This window comes from Callorhinus ursinus, unplaced genomic scaffold (genome assembly GCF_003265705.2).
Source record: "Callorhinus ursinus isolate GAN/ISIS: 27379988/994484 unplaced genomic scaffold, GSC_fseal_2.0 scaffold23, whole genome shotgun sequence".
Lineage (NCBI taxonomy): Eukaryota > Metazoa > Chordata > Mammalia > Carnivora > Otariidae > Callorhinus > Callorhinus ursinus.
Genome location: NW_027397085.1, coordinates 11,895,808 through 11,918,062, shown reverse-complemented (window position 1 = coordinate 11,918,062; position 22,255 = coordinate 11,895,808). Strand labels below are relative to the sequence as shown.

Genomic DNA, 22,255 nt, shown 5'->3' with positions numbered 1-22,255 from the left:
CATTGGAAAGGAAATTACTACAGGGCAGACTTCAAATAAAGGGAGGGAAAGAATATATTATACTACTTCCTGCCCAAAGCTATTCCAGAGAATGCAAACTTTTCAGCTTCTTTGACTTTGTTACTTTTTAATCTCTCTCTGAGCTGGGATTAGTTGCTATTTTATATTTTGAGCAGTTAGCTAACTTTGATTTGGTCTAAAATGAAGAGGCATTCCCAAAAACTATTCTCAAAAAATGGTGAGTTTTACCATGTAATAGCAATGTTTGCTCAACATTAAACTTCAGATTAGTTCATTTGGTTAAGTATTGATAATGGCGAATAGAATTCTTTAGATATTTGATATTATTACTAGTTTAAAATAATATGTAAATAAAATATGTATATATAATCACAAATATGCATATTTCTAACTCAGATTTAGCAAATGCAGTGTTTTTTAAAATTCAACTCTTACTTGAACTGATATATTGTTTGTAATTTTATGGGATAGCTTAAAATTTTTAGTTCAATAATAGAGGGATGGCAAGAGTTTCAGAACGTTACATCATTTCACAAAGCTGGAAGAAATTCCAATACAGAGATTGTTGTGTTTATATTGTTCATTCTGTACTGTGTTCTCCACATGGCTTCTCTGTGCCAAGCATTTTCCACAGTCTTCACATCTCCAGTGCCAACCCTGCCTCTCTGCCCCAACCTTGTACAGATTACCTCATCTTTCCTCTTTTGAAAAGACCATCTATATGAGCCTCTCTCCACCACAGAATTTGTTTTCCCATCTACTTCTCCAGCTGTCTTTTCTCTAAGGACAAAGTGACCCTAGTTCTTTTCAAGGCTACCCAGTCCCCCACCCCTTCCCACAGTCTTCAGAAACTTTTCCTCCTCCTTGTCCTTTTGCAGAAGTCTCTCCATATCCACTGACTTTTTCCCTTCTGTCTCAATGTAGTCGTTTAGTCCCCAACCTTAAAGATACGGTTTTAACCTTGTTTCTTCTGTGTGCTCCCTTCCAAACTCTGCTTCCATTGTTAACCGGTTTCTGAAACCCCTGCCTCTCCTCCTTCACAACTATTAATTGTTCTTGGGATCTAGCTTCCCAGCTTCACAAGTGTACCAGAATTGTTCTTTCAGAAGTCAGCAGTCACCCATCACCACTCCCTCTTCAGGCTGACAACATCGGGGTCCCAGCTGTGTTTCTGAAATACAGTTTTTACTCTTGTACAGCAAAAATAAACATTTAAAAGAACAGATATTCAATATGATATTAGGTAATGATTATATTGCTTTTTTTCCATAGTTAGAATGGTTTGGTTTGTTTTTTGTTTTTTTTTTTTTTTCCTTTTAGCAATCTCCAGTAAGGCTAGCATTAGAAAGGAGATTATTAGCAGATTATTTCAAATAAAGGCAGAAAAAAGTCATAATTTACCACTTCCTTCCTAGGGGTATACTGAAAAATGCCTTTTTAGGATCTTATTTTTTTTTTTATTCTTTGAAAGTAAGGGGATAAACTAAGTGTAAAGCAATATACGCTATATAAATGCTGTGTAATATATTGCCTTTTATGTGAAAAAATAAAATACAAGAATACACACACATGCACACACACATATTCTTACTTTTACATAAAGAATCATAGGAAGGATAAGCAAACAAACAAAAAACCCCCAATGAGATGTAAGAAATGGAAGAATGAGAATGGGTAGAAGAGATGGGGAGGCAGGGACACCTCTGAGTTTATCTTTTGATGCACTTTGGACTTTAGGAAATGTATTCATGTTCTATGTATTTTGTTTTTTTTTAAAGATTTTATTTATTTATTCCTAAGAGACAGAGAGAGAGACAGGCAGAGGGAGAAGCAGGCTCCCCGCTGAGCAGGAAGCCGGATGCGGGACTCGATCCCACTCTGGGATCATGACCTGAGCCGAAGGCAGATACTTAACGACTGAGCCACCCAGGCGCCCATGTTCTATGTATTTTAAAAATTAAATTAAATCAATAACATGGAAAGGAAAAAGAAACTAAAACAGTGTAAACAGAAACAAATAAATAACTATATTTCTAATCAGTAACATTACATTGATAGTACACATAATTACACATTATGAAGACAGAAAATTAATTCAAACTTTGAACATAATATTTTGACTATATTCTCTTTGGTTTTGAGTAGGGGAGAAGAATAGTAAACAAAACTTGAACTCTTTCTAGTAGGTTTTGTTTTTGTAGGGCTATAGGCATACTAATTATGATACCGTTTGATGTATATGATAAGATTTAGTAAATGAATACGTACGTTGATGTTGTAGGAACAGTACATATGTTGTTATTCTTATAGAAGAAAGGACATAAAAATATGGAATGAGGGAAGACAAGGAAAATTTTAGGGCGTGGATATGATTTGTATGAACTCATGATATCTTATACTTACGTGTGTGTGTGTGTAAATATATATATATATATACTTCCTACCTCTGGCTGCTAAAAAGGCCTAAAGAAATAATAATCAGTAACAAAGAGCATACCTGGCATATTGGTTTCTGATACCATTTCCCACTGAAAGAAACCAGGGCTCTTTGGAGAAATGGCTATTCCCAAGACTAGAATACCTGTTATACAAGAAAGTAGAAAGTGCTCAGAAAAATGATGGTAGCATTTCAAGAGGTCATAGTAGGCAGCTTGAAAGGTCTTCCCCGACTCCCAGGCCAAATCTGGGATAATTTGCACTTCAAATAACTGAGGCCATATATCTCAAAAATACAAAGAAAAGCAACCCAATTTAAAAATGGGCAAAGCATTTGAATAGACAGGCAAAGAAAAATATACAAACAACCAATAAGCACATGAAAAATGCTCAACATCATTAGCTACCAGGAAAATGCAAATCAAAACGACAATGAGATACTACTTCACACCCAGTAAAATAGCTATAATATAAAAGAAACAAACTAACAAATGTTAGCAAAGTTGTGGAGAAATTGGAACCCTCATACATTGCTGGTGGGATTATAAAAGGGCGTAGCCACTTTGGAAAAAGTTTAACAGTTCTCAAAAGTTAAACAATGAATTACCATATGATGTAGAAATTCCATTCCTAGGTGTATACCTAACAGAATTAAAAACAAGTGCTCAGGGCGCCTGGGTGGCTCAGTCGTTAAGCGTCTGCCTTCGGCTCAGGTCATGATCCCGGGGTCCTGGGATCCAGCCCCGCATCGGGCTCCCTGCTCCGCGGGAAGCCTGCTTCTCCCTCTCCCACTCCCCCTGCTCGTGTTCCCTCTGTCGCTGTGTCTCTCTCTGTCAAATAAATAAATAAAATCTTAAAAAAAAAAAAAAAACAAGTGCTCAAACAAAAACTTGTACACAGATGCTCACAGCAGCATTATTCATGATGGCCAACAAGTGGAAATAAGACAACCTAACAAAATGTGATATATCCATATAATGAAATATAATTCAGCCAATAAAAGGGATAAAGTATTGATTCATGCTGCAACATGGATGAACCTTGAAAATATTATGCTAAGTGAAAGAAGCCAGTCACAAAAAGCCACATGTTGTATGATTCCATTTATATGGAATGTCCCAAATAGGCAAATCTGTAGAAACAGAGATTAGTGGTTGACAGGGGCTGCAGGAAGGTGAGAATTCTGACTGCTAAGAGTGTTTCTGCTAGGGCGTCTGGGTGGCTCAGTTGGTTGGGCGACTGCCTTTGGCTCAGGTCATGATCCTGGAGTCCCTGGATCGAATCCCGCATCGGGCTCCCTGCTCAGCAGGGAGTCTGCTTCTCCCTCTGACCCTCCCCCCCCATGTGCTTTCTCTCTCTCTCATTCTCTCTCTCAAATAGATAAATAAAATCTTTTTAAAAAAAAGTGTTTCTGCTAGTAAGATATGGGGTTTCCTTTTGGAGCAATGGAAATGTTCTGAATTAATATACTGATTGTTGTACAACACTGTGATTATACTAAAAACCACTCAAAATACAACTTAAAATGATGAATTATCTTATATGAATTTTATCGCAATAAAATCCAAAAAATAATAACTGAGGACAATAATGAAATTTAAGCCATTGGGGAAAAACAGGAAGCCATGATGACTTCATAATACTATAAATGAATGAATGAATACTTAGAAGAGAAGGGAAGTCTCCTCCTTACAGTAAGATGACAACCAGTAAATGTGAAGGGTATGGTAGAGTTGGAAAATTACTATTTTCATAGTAAAGACTGGTTTGGCAAAAATCATCAATGGATACTAAATCTAGAGGGAATGTTCGATGAAGAGCGGTATATTTGCATGATCTTAAATCTCCCTGATGGCTTATTAGGGCAACGTAAAACACATAAGAGAAACCAGGTAACAAGTTGACTGCCTGATCAGAATTAACATCAGCGGGACACCTGGGTGGCTCAGTCTGTTAAACTTCTGCGTTTGGCTCAGGTTATGATCTCAGGGTCCTAGGATCGAGTCCTGCATCGGGTTCCCTGCTCAGCGGGGAGTCTGCTTCTCCCTCTCCCTCTGCCTCTCTACCTGCTTGTGCTCCGTCTCTCTGTCTCTCAAAATAAGTAAATATAATCTTAAAAACAATTAACATCAGCAACGTGGGACAACATATATCTCCTAATGATACCCTGAGAAGAACACAAAATCAGGCAGTGTTCTATGGTCTTCTGGCTAGGAATGCATAACCTGAACCTAATTGTAAGGGAGCATCAGACAAACCCAAAGTGTTTTTTAGAAAAACAACTGCCCTGTGTTCTTGAAAAATGTCCATGTTACGAAATTCAAAGAAAGGCTGAGGAGACTAAAAGAGACAGCAAAACTAAACACAGTACATAATCCTGTACTGGATCCTGGAACAAAGGGAAAAATAATGCTAAAAAATACATTATTGGGCACTTGACCAAATTGGAATATGGGTGGTATATTAAAGTATTGCATCGGTATTATATTTTTGGATTTGATAACCAAGCTATAGTTACATTAAAAGATTATCTTTGTTCTTACGAATTACAAATGAAGTATTAAGGAGTAAAGGATGATGACGTATGGCAAACTATTTTCAAGTTGAAAAAAATATATATGCAAAGGGAGAAAAAATAAAACCTGCAGTAAAATGTTAAAAATTGGTGATCTTGCAGAGAAAATATGAGTTTTTATATTACTCCATATTACATTTAACTTTTCTGTAAGTTTAAAATTATTTCAAAATAAAAACATTAAAATGTTGTGATTTTTAAAAACATATTGGTGGATTGTCATTTTTTCTTTTGCTTTTGCCTTTACCTTATGACGTATTTTAAACACACAGAAAAGTACAGGGATTTAACCTGGTTTTTTACCCAAATCATATTTTTTTGTATTTGTTTTAGATTTTTTTTTAAATGTAAACTTTACGGACTGTTTAAGTCCACTGTATACTCTTCAGTTTCATTTCTCTCTCCCACAAAAGTACCACTACCCAGAAGTGAATGTGTTTTCCTTCCTGTGCATGTTTTTAACCTTTTACTACATGGGTTTGTATGTAGCTGTTTAAGGTAATAATATTGTTGAGTATGCCACTTTATATGAGTGGTATCAAATGGTATGTGTCCGACCACACCTTGTTTTTTTTACTTAACATTATGCTTTCCACACTCATCCATGTTTTTAAATGTAGTACATGTTTATTCATTTTAAATGATATAGTCACTGAATGCTTATGCCAGTTTATTTTTCTCCTCTTCATGGACTTTGAGGTTGTTCCCATGTATTTTCTACTTTAAACATTTTGCAGAAAGCACCCTTATACATTTCTCCTGTGCATATAAACAAGAGTTTTTTTAGAGTATGTCTTGAAATGGAGTTGCTGGGTCTGGGTTGTCATTATCATCGTAATTGTAATAGCAGATGTTTACCAGTGCTGTGTGCCAAGAGCTGTTCTAAGTGTCTCATATGGATTTATTTAATTCTCAAAACAATAGATAGACACTATTATTATCCACATTTTACAGATAAAGAATCTGAGTTATAATGGTTAAATAAATTGTCCAAAATCCTGTAGGTAGGACACGTCAGAGCCCCGAATGAACTGATGTATGTCTTAGCAAATACACTGTACACAAACCATATTCTCTGGAGTACGCACACCTCTGGCTCCTCTAGCTATTGCCATTTCTTCCAGAGTGCTTTTACCAAGTTATACTCGCAACAGCTAATAGAAGTGTTTTTTAAAGTTCTTAATTTGTAAAATTAAAAAGCAACTCACCATTAAAGTTTGTTTGGAATGTTTACAAATCTTTAAAATCTGCAAGTCTGAAAAACACTTCCTTACATGACACTGTTTACAGGAACATGCTTTATAGAATCATAAGGCTGGACTCACCGGCTTCCTTACTTGACACTGTTTAGAAGAACATGCTTTTATAAGATTATTGGGCTGGGATCCTTGGCCTTTAAAAGGCCCAGCTATAGGAAGTTTCCTTAAATTCATCTGGATCCAGACTGTTCTATCAGCCATCCAGGCTTGAAATCTCATTAACCTTTAATTGCTCTCATCTTTTCCTCACCCCTTACCTTGCCCTTATCCTTGGCTCCTTACCCGGAGCCTGTGTCGCATCCAGTGATAACTCTGGGGCGCTCACCCATTGTGGAATCTCTCATCTATCATCTCTAGTCCCATAGGCTAGTTCAGGTTCTTAATACATCTTTCTTGGCACTATTATAAGAAACTTAAACTGGTCTTTTCCTCTAGAATCTCCCTAGAAGTGACCCATTCTATACACTGGTACTAGAGTGATCTTAATATAATTATTACATTATTCCTTTGCTCACAAACTTTTAGTAGTGTCTTATTGCATACTAAATTAAATTTAAAAAAATCATCTACCTCTGTTCTCCATAATCTTGATTTCAAGTGGTATGTCATTTTATCCCCTATTACAGCCCTATATCTATCAGTAGAACATAAATAGGTCTGGAGTGGAGCTGAATAATTTGCATTTTAAGATTTTATTTATTTATTTGACAGAGAGAGCACATGTAGGCAGAGTGGCAGGCAGAGGGAGAAGCAGACTCCCCACTGAGCAGAGAGCCGGAAGTGGGGCTCAATCCCAGGACCCTCCCAAGCCAAAGGCAGATGCTTAACTGACTGAGCCACCCAGGCGCCCCTGAATAATTTGCATTTCTATCAAGTTTTCAAGTAAAGCTGATGGTGCAGGTCCGGTGTGGGTACCACACTCAGAACTACTGCTCTAGCTAATCTGTAGGACCCAGCATCAGGTCTTATAAATGAGCTGTTCATTGGATATATGTTGACACTTGAACAACAGGAGTTTGAACTGACCAGGTCCACTTATACATGGATTTTTTTACAGTACAGTAGTGTAAAGGTATTCGTTCTTTATGATTTTCTTAGCATTTTTTTTTCTTTAGCTTACTTTATTGTAAGAATATAGTATATAATAGGTATAACATATAAATTATGTGTTAATCAACTGTTTATATTATCTGTCCACAGTATGCTTTTAGTAGTTAAGTTTTGGAGGAGTCAAAAATTACATGCAAATTTCTGACTGCCCTGGGGCTCTGCCCCTCTAATGTCCAAATTGTTCAAGGGTCACCTGTGTATTGAATAGTATTAAATCTCTTTTTTTAAAGCCTAGAAAAATTTATTTTCCCTTAGTCTCCCTTAGTCTCAGAAGAGATGATTACTTTTTTTTTTTAAGTTTCAAAGTTAAAGTTACAAGAACAATACAATGAACCCTTATATATCTTTACTTCATTTTACCAGTGGTTTATATTTTGTTACATTTGCTGTGCTCTATGTATGTATATATGTTTGTATATATACATAATTTTTCTTCTTGAACAGTTTGACTGCACCTCAGTGATAGATCTTTCCTCTAAATGCCTAATCATATAATTCTTAAAAAGAAGGACTTTCTCTTACATAACCAGTGTAATCATCAAGATCAAGAAATTTAACATTGATATAATACTACTCTCTAGTTCACAGTCAAAATTCATATTTTGTTGTTTTTTAAATGTCCTTAGACCTATTTAGTTTTTTTTCCTAGTCCAGAAACCAAGCTAAGATAATGTATCAAATTTAGTTATAAGCAAATATTTTAAGATTGTGTAAATATGTCAGATCTCATCAAACTTTTACCCATTAGTTTTAGCATTCACTGATGATTGTCTAACTCCATCATTCCTTTTATATTTATAGTTTGCATTCCATTATAAAAAAGATCTTCCCGGGGCGCCTGGGTGACTCAGTCGTTAAGCTGTTAAGCGTCTGCCTTCAGCTCAGGTCCGCATCGGGCTCCCTGCTCGGTGGGAAGCCTGCTTCTCCCTTTCCCACTCCCCCTGCTTGTGTTCTCTTTCTCTCTGTCAAATAAATAAATAAATTCTTTTTAAAAAAAATCTTCCCTTCTCCCTTGACTTAAGTATATCATGGAATCTTATTTCATGGGTTACAGTCTGTTTTTATCATTATTTATTTTGGTCCTCAAAATAAATATTTTTATTTTATTTGACCAGTGGGAGCCCCTTCAGCCTGGTTCCTGTGTTCTTTTGATATTTTTCCATTATTATTTGAGTGCTTCCTTATTTTCTGATTTAACTAGATGTTCTATACTTACACTTTCCTTGCCCCTGCCTTGGAATCACCCTTTTTTCTAAGGAGCTCTGTTTTCTTTTAGTGGAGAATAGTATTTAGAAACCAGGACGTGGGTGCTAGGTGTGCTCATTCCTATTGCTTCTAGGCTTTCTCAGCCAACAGAGCAGGGAGAAATACTGATAGACTAATTATAGTCCCCACACCACGGTACATTCTATTCTTTCTCTCCTTCCATAATTGTAACCAATACCAAGAATCCTTGCTCCGTTGCTATTTTTTTACTCAGGCAAATACATCATTTAAAAATTTAACACATATGTAGGGGCACCTGGATGACTCAGTTAAGTGTCCAACTCTTGATTTCGGTTCAGGTCACAATCTCAGGGTTGTGAGATCGAGCCCCGAGTTGAGGCTTAAGAGTCTCTCTCTCTTTCTCCCTCTGCCCCTTACCCCACCCCTGCACACACTCTCTCTCCCTAAAAAAAAAAAAAAAAAAAGAACTTAACACATTTATTGCAGAAAATTTTTCTCAGTTAAATTGCTAAATGCAAAAATCTTACATTTGTGAGACATTTTAGCCCCTCTGCTGCACTATGAGGAGTATGATTTTACGGAATCCCACCTCAGACAGATGAGGGCTTCATGCTTTGGGGGATAGGCGATCTTGGGCAAGTCACTTCTGAGCTCAGTTTCCTTACCTGTAAGATGGGAATAATAATAAATAAATAAATAAATTTGTTTTAAGATATTAAATAATATATGTCACCAACCACAGACCTCTTAGCATAGCAAGCATTCAGCAAATTATAACTGTTTTACAAATTATCAAGGCAGTTATTTATATGTGTAGACAAATAGTTTATTGATAGCATGGTGAGTATATTATACTAGATTAAAGCACTTGTTGTTATTGTTCTTGTTGTTTTAATTCCAGTATAGTTAATATACAGTGTTATATTTCAGGTGTACAACGTAGTGATTCAACAATTCTATACGTTACTCAGTGCTCATTCAGGATAAGTGTACTCTTAATGCCCTTCACCTGTTGCACCTAACCTGCCCCACCCACCTCCTGTCTAGTAACCACCAGTTTGTTCTCTAAAGTTAAGAGTGCTTTTTGGTTTGTCTCTTTTTATCTTCATTTGTTTTGTTTCTTAAATTCCACATAAAAGTGAAATCATATGAAATCAGTCTTTCTCTGACTATTTCACTTAGTATTATATACCCACTAGATCGATCCATGTTTTTGCAAATGGCAAGATTTCATTCTTTTTTGTGGCTGAGTAATATTCCATTGTGTATGTATACCACATGTTCTTTTCATCCATCCATCTATCGATGGATCCTTGGGTTGCTTCCATAATTTGGCTATTGTAAATAATGCTGCCGTAAACATAGGGGTGCATGTATCTTTTCGAAATAGTATTTTCAGGAGTGCCTGGGTGGCTCAGTTGGTTAAGCATCTGCTTCGGCTCAGGTCATGATCTCAGGGTCCTGGGATTAAGCCCCACATCGGGCTCCCTGCTCAGTGGGGAGTCTGCTTCTCCCTCTCACTCTCCCTCTCTCTTTCTTTCTCTCTCTCTAATAAATTTAAAAAAATCTTTAAAAAATAGTATTTTCATATTATTTGGATAAATACCCAGTAGTGGAATTACTGGATCATAGGGTAGTTCTATTGTTAATTTTTTGAGGAACCTCCATACTGTTTTCCATAATGGCTGTACCAGTTTGCATTCCCACAAACAGTGCACTAGGGTTCCTTTTTCTCCACATCATCACCAACACTTGTATCTTGTGTTTCTGATTTTAGCCATTCTGACAGGTGTGAGGTGATATCCCATTGTGGTTTTGATGTCCATTTCCCTGATGATGAGCAATGTTAAGCATCTTTTCATGTGTCTGTTGGCCATCTGGATGTCTTTTCACATCTCCTTTCCTTTTTTTAATTGGATTATTTGTTTTTTTGGTGTTGAGTTATACAAGTTCTTTATATATTTTGGATTCTAACCCTTTATTGGATATGTCATTTGCAAATATCTTCTCCCATTCAGTGGGTTGATTTTTAGTTTTATTGACTGTTTCCTTTGCTTTGTAGAAGCTTTTTATCTTGATGTAGTCCCAATCATTTAGTTTTGCTTTTGTTTCCCTTGCATCAGGAGACATATCTAGAAAAATGTTGCAATGATCCATGTCAAAGAAATTACTGCCTATGCTCTCTTCTAGGATTTTTATGGTTTCAGGTCTCACATTTAGGTCTTTAATCCATTTGGAGTTGATTTTTTTGTGTGTGTAAGAAAGTGGTCCAGTTTCATTCTTTTGCATGTAGCTCTCTAGTTTTCCCAACACCAGTTGGTGAAAACAGTCTTTTTTCCATTGCATATTCTTGCTTCCTTTGTCAAAGATTAATTGGCCATATAATCATGGGCTTTTTTGGGGCTTTCTATCCTGTTCAATTGATCTATGTGTCTCAATCATACTGTTTTGATACTACAGCTTTGTAGTATATCTTGAAATCTGGGATTGTGATACCTCCAGTTTTGTTCTTCTTTTTCAAGATCACTTTAGCTATTCAGGGTCTTTTGGGGTTCCATACAAATTTTATAATTATTCTAGTTCTGTTAGATTAAAGCATTTTTAAGGGCAGGAGGTGTTATATATTATACTAGTAAAGAAAAAAATTTGCAGCAGATCTTTTTAAAATAAATAAACGATATAGTTATATATTATAAAAGCATATTATATATTGTACGTAAATTATATATAAATTAATATATGTATATATATTATATTTAAGGCAAAGTTAAAACTCTTAAGTTATTTAAGAGTCACAGTTTTATATACACCACAAGATTGATGAATACATGTGTTATTTGCTGTCAGAATGTGCTTGGTCAGACTGTTTTTAGCTTTTATGCTTATAACAAGTAATGAAAACATTGGCTTTCCAGTCAACCAAATATTTGTTTTGCTGCTACTTGTTACTGTAGACTAAATAATTTTTCTTGCCTTCAGCAGCATAAATATGGTTTTAGTCCATCTTGTGGACACTTCAGCTTTCATTTTATTCCTTTGCATATAATGCCACATGTGTGCTCCTATAATAAAATCATAAGTACTTTATTTTCTGTCATATGGTGAAGGAGCTCATTGTACTCAGGTATACAAAAATGATTCCAGAAGAAAAAGATAATGGTATCTGCTAAAATGAAAGAGGGAAAGAGAATGCTGGCATGGAACATAGAAATATAACTCTTCTAAAGAAAAAAGCAGACATCGAAACTCTTAAATGTCTAAAACAGGGCATCCTGTATGCTTTTCAATAAAAACTGGTGATAGCTGTGGTAAAATATTTCATCAGTATGATTGTACTCCTAGGTCAAAAAAAGATGGAGACAAGTGGGGAAAAATGAAGTTAATGAATAAAACAAATGTTACCCTAGATCATGGCCCTATTCGTGTCTCACTAAGGAGAGGTATAAGGATTATATGAAATATATTTATTTTTATAAAGGAATTCAAGAAATTATCAGAAAATACTGATACAGGACAAAACATTTTATAATGAGCATTCAAACAGTAGCAAGCTGATTTTCACAATCTGGGAAGTTCACTGCGTTTCGAATCGAAGTCAGCTAAACCTGCTTCTCCTTCTTAGCACCCTGTACTTACTCCGTCTGACCACTTAGAGCATAGGAGTATCATTATCTCTTTATTTGCTGGTGTACATCAGAATTTTGAACAACATCCATCTTGATCATAGTTCATTTATTTAACAAATACTTATTGAGTGTATACCATGTGCCAGGTACATTTTTGATACTTTGGAATCACCAGTTAACAAAATAAAGACCTCTGGAATCCTTTGCAATGTATATGCATATCAAATCATTGCAGTGTAAACTTTAAATGTCTTAGAATTTTGTTTGTTAATTATACCTCAGGTTGAAAAAAAAGGCCTCTGCCTTACTGGACCTTATATTCTACCCATATTTGCGAAGTTATTGACACATACATTTTAGATTTCCCCTCACTGTCACAAGATGTCTGTAGCAGCACGAAGCATAATATCTTCATAGAACAGCGTCCATAGCAGGAAAGGTAGATGCAAGAACCTTTCTCTTTTTGGACCCTTCTCTTAATGGGAAAGAAAATCTTTCCCAGAACCCCCACCAGACTTCCCTTTGCATATCACTGGCCAAAAGTGGTTCTACTGAGAGTGAACATATGACCTGGACCAATCAATGGCAAAGCGGAGTGGGATTTCTCAACTATAAGTAAGCAGAGGAAAACTTTCACCACAACTACCAACTCACCTGCACTGTTGATCACTCCCTCCTCTCTGAATCACCTTTACTTGACCTTTCATTTCTTCTTATACTATACTTACTTCTTTACTGGTGTCTTTTAACCTTATGGATTTAAATATCATCTATATGCTTATAAATTCCAAAATGTTTAATAGACATCTTAAACCTAATATGTCCCAAATTGAACTACTGATCTTATCTTCCAAACCTGCTCCTCCTGAAATCTTCCCTATCTCAGTTAATCTTTGAGTCACCCTTGACTCCTCTCTTTCTTTCATACCACTCATCCAACTGATCAACAAATCTAGGATATATAACCTAGCCACTTCTGTTACCACGCTGGTGGGAGCCACAACCATTGCTTACCTAGATTAGTGCAGTTGTCTAGTAACTGGTTTCTGTTTCTACCAGGGCCCTCTGAAAGTCTATTCTCAGTATAGTAGCCAGGATAGTCATTCAAAAATCTAAGTCAGATCTTGTCACACTTCTTTCTTTAACTCACCAGTGGGTTTCTTAAAAGCTAAAGTCCCTATGTTTGTCTGCAAGGGTTTGCATAATCTATGCCCCACCTCCTTTTTTACCTCTGGTTTCATCTCCTTTTACTTCTCTCTCCTTCACTGTGTTCTAGGCAGAGCAGCCTCTTTGCTCTGAGTACCTTTGGCATGCTCCCTGCCTCAGGGCCATTGCACATGCTGTTATCCTGTCCAGACTGCATTTTCTCCTGGTAATCCACATGACTCATTCCCTTACCTCTCAGATCTTTTTCTCAGTGAAGCCTTCTCTGACCACTTCTGCTGGGCACTCCCTAAACTGCCCTTCCTTACTTCATTGTTCTCTGTATTATATTATCACCTTCTGATATATTGTGTGTTTTACTTATTTACTGTTTTCTGTCTTCCCCACTAGAATTTTTGTCTGTTTTCTCTAAGAAATATTTGGCATGTAGTGGGCATTCAAAAAAATATTGGAAAAGGAATGAGTGAAATCAAAGATGAAAGATGAACTAAATGGCTTCAGTCATGATTTGTCCCCTGATACTGAACATTCTGTTGCCTAAACCAAATCTGGACTTTGTTAGCAAAAAAAAGAAGGTAGAAGAATTATTACTTGGGCAGTCAACTGTGTCTTTAACACAAGGCCATACTTGTGAGTAACTTTATACCTTTTATTTTTCTCCCCTTGCCCTCGTTTGTCTCTTACAAGAACCCATGAGGAAAGTAGGACAGGTAGTATTTTGCACAAAAAAATTGTGGCTCAGATAATTTTTCCCCAAGAACACCAACACAGCTGTTAGGACCTAAATTGCCTGATAGCAACTGCAGTCCTCTTCCCAGTCAATAGCTAGTACGACATTTTGTGGAATACTGTATAATCTTTCATGTGAGTCAAGAGAGCCTTTACCTCCATAAGAGTGATTATGAATCTGCCTTTTTCTTTTTGCCTGTCATCTTAAAATGGAAAAAAAAACACAAACACTGCATATTTAATATAAGATTTTATTCTTTCCTGTATCTTGGGTTAAAGTACTTTTGTAATAGATAAATCAGCTACTGATATATTATTTACTACCATTATGTACTTTTTAACAAAATGGATTATCAGAATATGTTGCTTTTCTATCAGATTCCTCCAGATTTTTCCCACATCATTCCCCTCTCTTTACTGAAAATGCTCTCTCCTAGCAGCCATTCAAGCCAGAACTACAACCAAAATATTCCAAATGCTAAATAAAATTGTTATTTTTAATCAGTCAAGTATCATGAGCAGGCATGATCGTCATCTATTTCGTTATGTGGTAGAGAAAAAGATACTTGTAAACTCGTTTATCTAAAAGGAATTATTTAAGGTATTTAAATATGCTGAGATACTAATATACTAGCTGTGTCTATATACATAGACTATAAATGTGTACACATTATATAATGTATATAGTAAATGCATATAATGAAATATCTAACACCTAAAACTATCCTGAATGTGATTTATTCCCTCTTTGACATTTCAAAATACACTTCCAGATTTTGTGGTTCCTTTTGGTGAATGTCAAGGTTATTATTTATCATTACATTGTGGATAAACAGATGTTCAGGTTCACAAAACTTGTGAAGAATGGAGTGAAGGACATTCAAGTTCCCTGTTCAGTGAAGAAGACACAGTGGCTCCCCTTAGGTTCTGACATGAGGTTAGAGGATGGAGCAGAAGCAAGCACTCGGGCTATATCAGTCTGGCACTTGACAATACGTCTATGCAAAGTTTACGAAAAGTGTTTATTAATGAAACTAGTATTTCCATTTGCCCTTACTAGCTTTTACAGTTATAAAAGTTACCTGTCTTGCATTTTACTTCTTCCCCTCAATCAGATAAGCAGTTTCTTTTCTATCTGATTTTTATATGGACATTGTAGGTTGTCTGTGGTTTTTGGTTAGCGTGGTGAGAGGTCAGGCCTCTCAGCTGACTAGGACTACTGTTCTTGTCTTTACTATTACTCTCATGCTTAATCTGCTGATGTAAAAGGACCAAGCATGAGCTTGCCTCAAGTAGAACTCGGTTTGGTTGCTAGTATGCGTAGCTATGTGGCCACTTGGTATTTCCTTTAGATTTATATTTTTCATCTCATTGTTTGAGTACCTTCTTTTCTACATCAGCCACTTGTTTTACTTTCTTTGATCCTTTGTTTTCTAAAAAGTAAAAACATTTCTTTTATCGGCAACTTGTGATAGTTCCATTCCAACCATGTTTCTATATATCATCTTACTGCTACTTCCTAAAAAGGAAACATTCCCTCCAGCCAGCAACTGTTCCACCTTGTTCCTCATCAGTAGGGCTGGCACCAGTTCAAGTTCTGTCAACACTGTTCCATCAGATAAAGCTGTTGGTAACAGAAAGGACGAGAGGGGGTAGTGTGCATGCACACAATTCAAGCACCAATAAGCAAGCTAACAGCATTCTTACTGCTTCCATGTTAGCCTGCACACCTGTGCATTGCTTGAAGTCTACTGTAATTTAGCTGTACCTTAGTGTTGATAGTGACACCTGTTCAGGTATGTATCAGCATCTGCCTGATAGTATTTTACTCATTTGGATAAGAGCTCGTGTTTTCTGGTGTTCATTGACAAAATGGCTAATAATTAAGCATATGTACAAGATCTTTATGTAAACATCATTTTTAATAAGCTAAACGCCTCATCAGAATATAAGCAGTATGCCCATAATCTGTTATCATCTGTATTGTGTCACTAGCTATTAACAGCACTGGATAAGCTTCACTTTTAGAAAATGTTAACAGCATGGAAAGTTTCAGTTCATCTAGCATAATGATGATCTTCTAGAAAGGAAGAAAACAAGTGTCAGACAGAAATATTCCCTATGGACTTCCTCTCTCCATGTAAAGAAAACTGGCATTACATGTAAAGTTTTTTGGGATAGAACATTATAAAACACATCACTGTGATTGCTGAGCCTCACCCCCAGAGTTTCAGATTCAGTAGGTATGGGATGGGGTCCAATAATTTGCATTTCAAATAAGCTCCCAGGTGATGCTGATGCTTTAGGTTCAGGGTCACACCTTGAGAACCATTCCTCTACCCAACATTAGAGGAGTGGTTTTCAAACATCAGAATCACCTATAAAAACAAAACAAAACAACAAAAATATCACTATGTCCCAGGGAACAACCCTCATTCTGAACACTATCAGTCAACTATGTTGAATCACATTTTGTGCGATGTGATCAGTTTAGTTGTGTCAAATCAGAAAAGATTTAGTCACAATCTTCAATCTCTGAATTCTTTCCAGTTAGTATGATCCTTGCCAGTTCTGCTAAGGGCACAGAGTTTCCAAGCATTTGCACCATCTTTATTACTTGCTTCATCTTTACCTTCTGCTCTTTTGTGAGTCCCTTTATCTGATAGTTTAGACTACAGATTAGAGGTTAGAGCAGGATTTTTCAAACTGTAGCTAGTATGTCACTGGTGGATCATAAAAATCAGTAGCTTATCTTAATCAACATTTTTTTATTTAATTAGATGGCATAGGCCAGAAAACATAGAATGTATCACATGTGGCTAGGGTAAATATTCTTTTTTGAAATTTTGAAATTTTTTTCTTTATATTTTGTTGAACAATATAAAACTGCCATTTTTGTAGGTAAACAAAACAGAATGTCAGTAGTTTCATAGGGTTTAACCTTACATTCAGTTTTATATGTTAGCTACATATCAAACATATATGTGTATAGAGTTAATATGAAAAAATATTTCCTGTGATACATCACAGTACAGAGTTAAAAAAAACCACTGGGTTTGAATAAATGTGTAATAGCACTGTGCTAAATAACCCTCCCAAAACCCACAGAATGTTTTTCTCTATTTCTAAATTAGCTGGTCTCTGCTATGTAGAACAAGACTAATTCATGGGAAGCAGTTTATCTTTAATACTGAAACTGTATTAATAACTAATAGTCATAATTAAACAATATTCATAATTAATAGTATTTCGGGTGCTTACTTGAATTTTGGTGTGCAGATGAGCTATAACATATAGAGACACTCAGAGCAGTGAGAACTGCTATAGTCCAGCAAAGCTTCACAGAGGGAGATGGAATGAAAAAATGAGCCTGCCTAGAGGAAAGGACACACTCCTTGTAACATCTTCATTTCTGTACCAAGAGTTCAATAGTTTGTAGAACCTTGATCCCATAGAAAAAATAATCTACAAGTTAGAAAGCATGAGCAATACCCAGTTTTGATGAGGACCAGGTAGCAGTTTGATCTTGACAACCACTAGCTTTAACATGGTGAAGGATTTCCTGATTGGGAAGATTTACCCAAGCTTTAGAGCTTATAGTACCTTACAAAAGAGCTTTAATTTTATTTACTTGGTGTTTTTTAGTTTTTCTTCTATATGTAATTTTTCTTTTAAGAACCTTGGGAAATATAGAAACTATAACCTCAGGGAAATGTATTATCTTACTTAGAAAATAAAAAATTTCTTAAAGATTTCCTAAACTGGGGGCACCTGGATAGGTCAGTTGGTTGAACATCTGACTCTTGATTTCAGCCCAGGTCATGATCTCGGGGCTGTGAGATTGAGCCCGTCAGGCTCCGGGCCTTGAGCAATCTCTCTCTCCTCCCGCTGTCCCTCCCCCTCCCTCTCCCTCTCTCTCAAAAATCTAAATAAATCTTTAAAAAAAAAAAAAAGATTTCCTAAAATGAGTGTGAAATCCAAGACCTCAGGGAGAATTATTTTGGATACTGTTTTATTGTCTAGATACCTAGATGTATTTTTAGAGAAAAACATCATTCATCACATGTCAATGAGGGGTTAGTGTTTGCATATTTTCTTGAGTGAATAGAATTAGATTTAGATCTGAAAAGACTACAATATCCTCAAAACAAATCTGTTCTCTGTACATTTTTCTTAACAAACTCTACCCCTTTCCTATAGGTTTCTAGTGCCTTATGTCCTACCGTGACCCTTTTAGCCACAATTTTTCTGTTGGACTATTTTAACAACCTGCTAACAGGCTGCCAACAGATCTCTGTTGCTAATCTCAGATCCTGCCAATGCATTCTGTGTGTGGCTTTTCTTAAACACAAACTTGATCATGTGTCAATCCCCTTCATAAAATTCTTTAATGGCATCTCATTTCCTACAGGATAAAATCCTTTGCATGCCATACAAGGCCCTACATAGCTCAACTTTGCCTGCCACACCAGTCTCATCTCTCATGGATCCTATGCTCCGTACAGGCTAAACTTTTCTACACACAAGCCTATTTCCCACTTCAGCCTTCGCTGTCACAACTTCCTCTTCCTGGAATGCCTTCTGTATGCAATATTGCCTCAGTATTCAGTTGCTGTTTAAGGCCATTTCTCTAAGATGCCTTTTCTTATTTCTCCTTCATCACTACACCAATGGTTCCCAAGCTTTTCTGTACATTCGAATCACCTGGAAATCCCAAAGCTCAGCAAGTGAAACCCAGGATGTCAGTACTTTTTGAAGTTCCCCAGGTATCTGAAAAAAAAAAAAAAAAAAGATGGTTTAAATATTCATCTGTATCTTCCTGGAGTTCTTTCATTGTTTTTTACTTTTACTTTTATTGCTTAAGCCATCTGAAAATTATTTTAGTCCATTACATGGGGTGAGGATATATGGTTTGTAATTTAGCAGGTTAAAGAGACAAACTACAATGTTACTACATGTTATTAATACAACATGGTATATATTCTCATGAAGGTTTGAGGGAGCAAAAAGTAAGTCAATTAAATCTAGATGGCAACATATCTTTCTAGATACACAAACCCAAGTAGGATCATCAGGTATTGAGACCATTGGTCTCCAAAAATGTTTTATTACACCTGCAGAATAAAGTTTTTTATTTTATTTTAAACAGTGTTATTGAGATAATTTCACATACTGGACAATTCACCCATTTAAAGTGTGCAATTCACTGATTTTTGGTATATTCATACATATCTTTAGCTATCACCACAGTCAGTTTAGAACATTTTCATTATCTCTAAAGGAAACCCTGTACCCTTTACCATCTCCTCCTACAGACTCAGCCTCCCCTCCCCTTCCCCCAGCCCTCGGTAACCACTAATCTACTTTATGTCTCTATAGGTTTCTCTGTTCTAGACATTTCATATGTGATTGGCTTCTTTCACTTAGCATATTTTCAAGGTTCATCTATGTTGTATTATTTATCAAATACTTCATTCCCCATTATAGTTAAGTGATATTCCCTTTTATGTGGCTATACCACATTTTGCTTATCTATTTGTCAACTGATGGACATTTGGGTTGTAAAATAAATTGTGAACATTTCCAAAATATGTATTTTCAAATGTATTTATGACTCATATGTAGTCGTTATGAAACACATATATTGCATACTATATATAATACAACAAAAAAATAATAATTTAAATATAAATAACATTCTTGGGGTACCTGGCTGGCTCAATTGGTAAAGCATGTGACTCTTGATCTCAGGGTCATGAGTTCAAGCCCCACGTTGGGCACAAAGCTCCTTTAAAAATAAATATATAAACAGATAAATAAATAAATATATTACCAATAAATAAATAAAGCATTCTAATATTTTCTTTTTACCTCTCAAATGGGTCATTTTGTACACTAGAAACCTCTCAACTTTTATAAATTTTTGAAGCTACTGGTTCAGGTGAGTAAGTTAGTTGAATGAAAGTGTTCCCGACAGAGGATACAGTGCCTGCAAACACATGGAGATAAAAGAAAGCCTGGCACCTTTTCTTATCTTGCAAGTTGTGTGTGTGTGAAACACAGAGTGGAAAGGATATGGAATTTTTCATGTAGTCATTTTTACCCTCTCCCTTACTATTAATTTAGGCTTAATGACAACATCTATTTACTCTTCAAACACCTAAGAAAGAATAACAAATAAAAGTTTTATTATACTATGTAAGTCCCTATTTTTATTGTTACTATTTGGCAGTATATAGGACACACTGTATTCCTATACTTTCTCTGGAGAAGTAACCTTACAGTTTGGTCTCCTTTCAAATAATCCCAACCAAGAGTGAGCAGCATCAGTTTCCTTTTTACCACTTTTGTCTGGTTTATTTCTGAACATCTTATTTGCAGTGTTAATCTGTGACATAAGGAGACTTGCTGAGTCTGTGATAGAAAAACAACTAAAGAAGTCCTTTGTACTTCGCCTCCCACAAAACCCATAGAGAAGTCCTTTACGCTTTATCCCACACTGTGATAAGTTGCCATATGAGGCATATATAGAAGAATAATTATGTTTATTCTTACCAATTTGATTGTAGTTAAAGAGAAAATGGTTGCAGTATTTACTACAGCCAAAGACTTGCTGGTCTGCGGTACCTTGTGAAGATGTTAGGCAGACTACTGGGGTAGAATCCAGTCAACTCAGTTTCTCAGAGATATTTCTTAAGGTTGGCTTGCTTATTTTTCTATTATCCATACTTTTACTGCCTTGGATATTTTAACAGTGTAGCATGCTAATTAATTTACTACATTAAATGCCTTAAAGGAAATAGTAATTAATAATGATTTTACCATCTAAGACAATAGAGACAAAGCTTTTGTGAGGCAACTCAAGCCTTCACTTCGGTGAGTGACAAAGCTGAGAATAGAATGTGAAGTTGCTAACTCAAAATATTGAAGCCAGTGCATTCAATGTGTTGGCTTTGTTTTGTGACTAAGCCAAAGGTTTTGTTTTTTTTTTTAAATTAATCAGTGAGAATGTGTCTGTAATCGTGTCCTAATCCAAATTAAGAGGGTGAGAAATTTTTCACTTCACCAAGAAAAAATATAAGATTGCTTTAGCTAATGATTTCAGCTTATGAAATTAATCAGACAAACAAACCCAAATAATCCTTCTTTATGAAAAGATTAATTAATGCCATTTCAAAGCTCAGGCACTTTAAAAAATATCTTTTTTTCTTTCCCCAGCACATATGTTTTTGTAATATAGAGTTCAGAGACTTTAGCTTTAGTTGATATATCATCCTAATGAGTATTATATTTCCATTGTTTCCTGATCATTTTTTGGCTGGAGGTTACCACAAAAGAAATGTTCAGAGGCGTTAAGCTTAAGGTGGCACCTGGTGACTGCAGCTCTTCAAGGTCTGAGACAAGGAAGTCCAGTTATTCAGATTCCTCTGCTTTGTCCCTTCCTTCTCCCCATTCTCTCTTTCTATTACTTTCTCTGGGAATCCATTTTCCTCTGAAAAATCACCTTTCTTTTAAAAAGACATCTTAATTAATTCATTTAAATAATATTTGTCAAGTATCTGAAAACTTATAAGCACTGTTTCAATCTCTAAACATAAAATGGTGAATAAAACAGAAAAGTTCCTGGGCGCCTGGGTGGCTCAGTTGGTTAAGCGACTGCCTTCGGCTCAGGTCATGATCCTGGAGTCCCGGGATCGAGTCCCACATCGGGCTCCCTGCTCAGCAGGGAGTCTGCTTCTCCCTCTGACCCTCTTCCCTCTCGTGCTCTCTATCTCTCATTCTCTCTCTCTCAAATAAATAAATAAAATCTTTAAAAAAAAAAAAACAGAAAAGTTCCTGCCGTCTAGGAACTCACATTCCTGGGTCCATCTTTGGTACCTGTCTCAGTCAGAGCTCACTGGCATTCTCTCATCCCATGCTTTTCCAAATTTCAGATTTTTTCAAAGGGATAGGTCTTTCCAGTGGCAACTCCTTCCCTGTTATGTTTAAGTTATCATACATCAAGCACTTAGAATACTGAGTGGCACATGGAAAGCACTATTTGTACAAGTATCCTACAGGTAGAGGATCAGTAGAGCAGAGCATTTTCCATCCTACCGTATGCCAGC

At 36.1% G+C, this 22,255-nt stretch overlaps 1 protein-coding gene and 1 long non-coding RNA gene across 5 annotated transcripts in view; one reads left to right on the top strand and one right to left on the bottom strand.

The window, feature by feature from the left end:
* CWC27 (CWC27 spliceosome associated cyclophilin) overlaps positions 1 to 22,255 on the top strand; it is a 212,029-nt gene that overhangs the window by 131,735 nt on the left and 58,039 nt on the right. The window lies entirely within an intron of this gene.
* LOC141374889 (uncharacterized) lies at positions 9,181 to 19,939 on the bottom strand. Its single transcript, XR_012382060.1, has 4 exons — positions 19,857 to 19,939; positions 18,852 to 18,917; positions 11,571 to 11,690; positions 9,181 to 9,293 (listed from the first exon to the last, which is right to left on the bottom strand). It is a non-coding gene; the product is annotated as an uncharacterized lncRNA (long non-coding RNA).